This window comes from Oncorhynchus gorbuscha, unplaced genomic scaffold (assembly GCF_021184085.1).
Source record: "Oncorhynchus gorbuscha isolate QuinsamMale2020 ecotype Even-year unplaced genomic scaffold, OgorEven_v1.0 Un_scaffold_20879, whole genome shotgun sequence".
NCBI classification, from domain to species: Eukaryota; Metazoa; Chordata; class Actinopteri; order Salmoniformes; family Salmonidae; genus Oncorhynchus; species Oncorhynchus gorbuscha.
Window position 1 is genome coordinate 1 of NW_025762107.1, and position 2015 is coordinate 2015.

General features: G+C 42.5%; 1 non-coding gene across 1 annotated transcript; it reads left to right on the forward strand.

Annotated features, from left to right (window-relative positions):
• Window positions 1-291: 291 nt before the first annotated feature.
• On the forward strand, window positions 292-363 carry trnag-ucc. Its single transcript has one exon. It is a non-coding gene; the product is annotated as a tRNA-Gly (tRNA).
• Window positions 364-2015: the final 1652 nt, after the last annotated feature.

A 2015-nucleotide genomic window follows, 5' to 3' on the forward strand; every position in this document is an offset into this window, starting at 1 on the left:
AAAATGATCCAAAATAAGCAAAAATGACTTGTTAGTAAAGAGCAATTTGTCATGCAAGAATTTTGCTAGGAATGTCTGGCATTGTCTGAGTGGAAAGGGGAAACCTGAAAACTAGCTGTTATTGGCAGAGCCGTTTGGAACTCTTTGTTATTGGTCTATTAACTCATTGACCGCCTGGTGATGTCAGTGATGTGTTTTAGGGAATCCCATTATTATTCTGCAAATGTCAAATGTAGGTTTTCTTTTACTTTCATTTTCAAACAGAGAATGCTCCTGGTAGTTATACGGTAAGCGTTGGTGGTATAGTGGTGAGCATAGCTGCCTTCCAAGCAGTTGACCCGGGTTCGATTCCCGGCCAACGCAACTGGGTATTTTGTTTGAATCACTCTTTGAAATTAATCCGCTAAAAGTCTCGTGCAGCTGTTTTTATCTCAGTATCAAATAGGGCTGACACCTTTTAGTCAACTGGTCCATAGGCTGTTGGTCGACTGAGAATATTGTAGTCGAGCAGTTGCCCCAAAAAAAGATTTATGGCACGTCTTGATTGACGCATATCTCAGTGGACCAATCCATTGCTGAAGCCGAGGGGATGGAAACAAGTTCTATTTTATTTCATTCCATTTACGCGTTGTCAATTTATTCATTGTGTTTTGTTTGGAGTTCTCCTGTCAATAATGTTTAAGGATGTGCACCTGATTACCAATAGAAGTAGGCCTAGGCTACCTGGCCTGCGAGCAAATGTAGGCTTATAAATGTGCCCATTTGGGGATCTGACAGTATTTCTGATTCTCTTTAATCCCCACCACTTATGAGCTGTGGAGCTTCTCAAAGTACATTTTTCTTCACCTCAAACAGCAAGGAAACAAAGTCTGTTTTTACATCCATTGAGAATGACAATAGTTCCTCAATGTAGCCTATTTGAAAAATATTTCCAGCTCTCTCCCTTTGGATAAGCACTCAACAAAAAATAATAAAATGTCATGCTCTGATCCGGTGGAAACGTTATAAAATAGGCCTACCTGATTACTTCTTGTCCTTACGTAAATAGCCTGATATTGAGCCTACAGCTGTGTCTGCCCGGAGGTTACTGGCAGGGGAAACTGAGGGTCCAAATTTTTTTATGCAATGTTGCAAGCTTGTTAGCTCAAGCATCTGGCTGGACCAAGTTGATTAGTTGCTACATTGTTTCATGTTCGTTGCAGAAAGGCCATGTGTAGCCAAAGTGATTTATTTTTCTCAGGATATTTTTTTCACCTTCAGACTGTAATGATTTTATTTGTAGGCTTTATGTAGGCTGTTTTTACATTGTTGGCAATGGCAATAGAAGTGACTTTTAGATTTGTGTAGTTTTCATTTTGGTTTAGATATCAGTTTTATTCATCACTTGAAAATGATTTTGAGATACGAAGACTTTACATATGAAATAAATCAAACTGTTCTCCGAAAATATGCATATGAAAACCATAACTGGCACGCAGATCGGTAGTAATGGTAAGATAGGTTGTCGGGTCTCCTGAGTGGCGCAGTGTTCTAAGGCACTGCAATGCAGAGCAGGATCCTGGTTCAAGTCTGTGTCCTCTGTTGCAGCCTGCCACGACCGGGGAGACCCATGGGGCGGTGCACAATTGGCCCGGTGTCGTCTTGTTTAGGGGACGGTTTGGCCGGCAGGGATGTTCTTGTCCCATCGCGCACTAGCGATTCCTGTGGAAGGCCGGGCGCAATGCACACTGACACGGTCGCCAGGTGTACGGTGTTTCCTCTGACACATTGGTGCGGCTAGTTTCCAGGTTAAGTGAGCAGTGCAACTTGGCTGGGTTGTGTTTCAGAGGACGCGTGGCTCTCAACCTTCACCAACCCTGAGTCTGTTGTGGAGATGGGACAAGACTGTAACTACCAATTGGATATCATGAAATTTTGCGGTAAAAAATAAATGAAAGGTTAATTGGCACTTTAAATGGAAACTGACCCCTGGTGTAGCCTAATGCCTGGAGCGTAATAGTGCAAAGGACAACAGC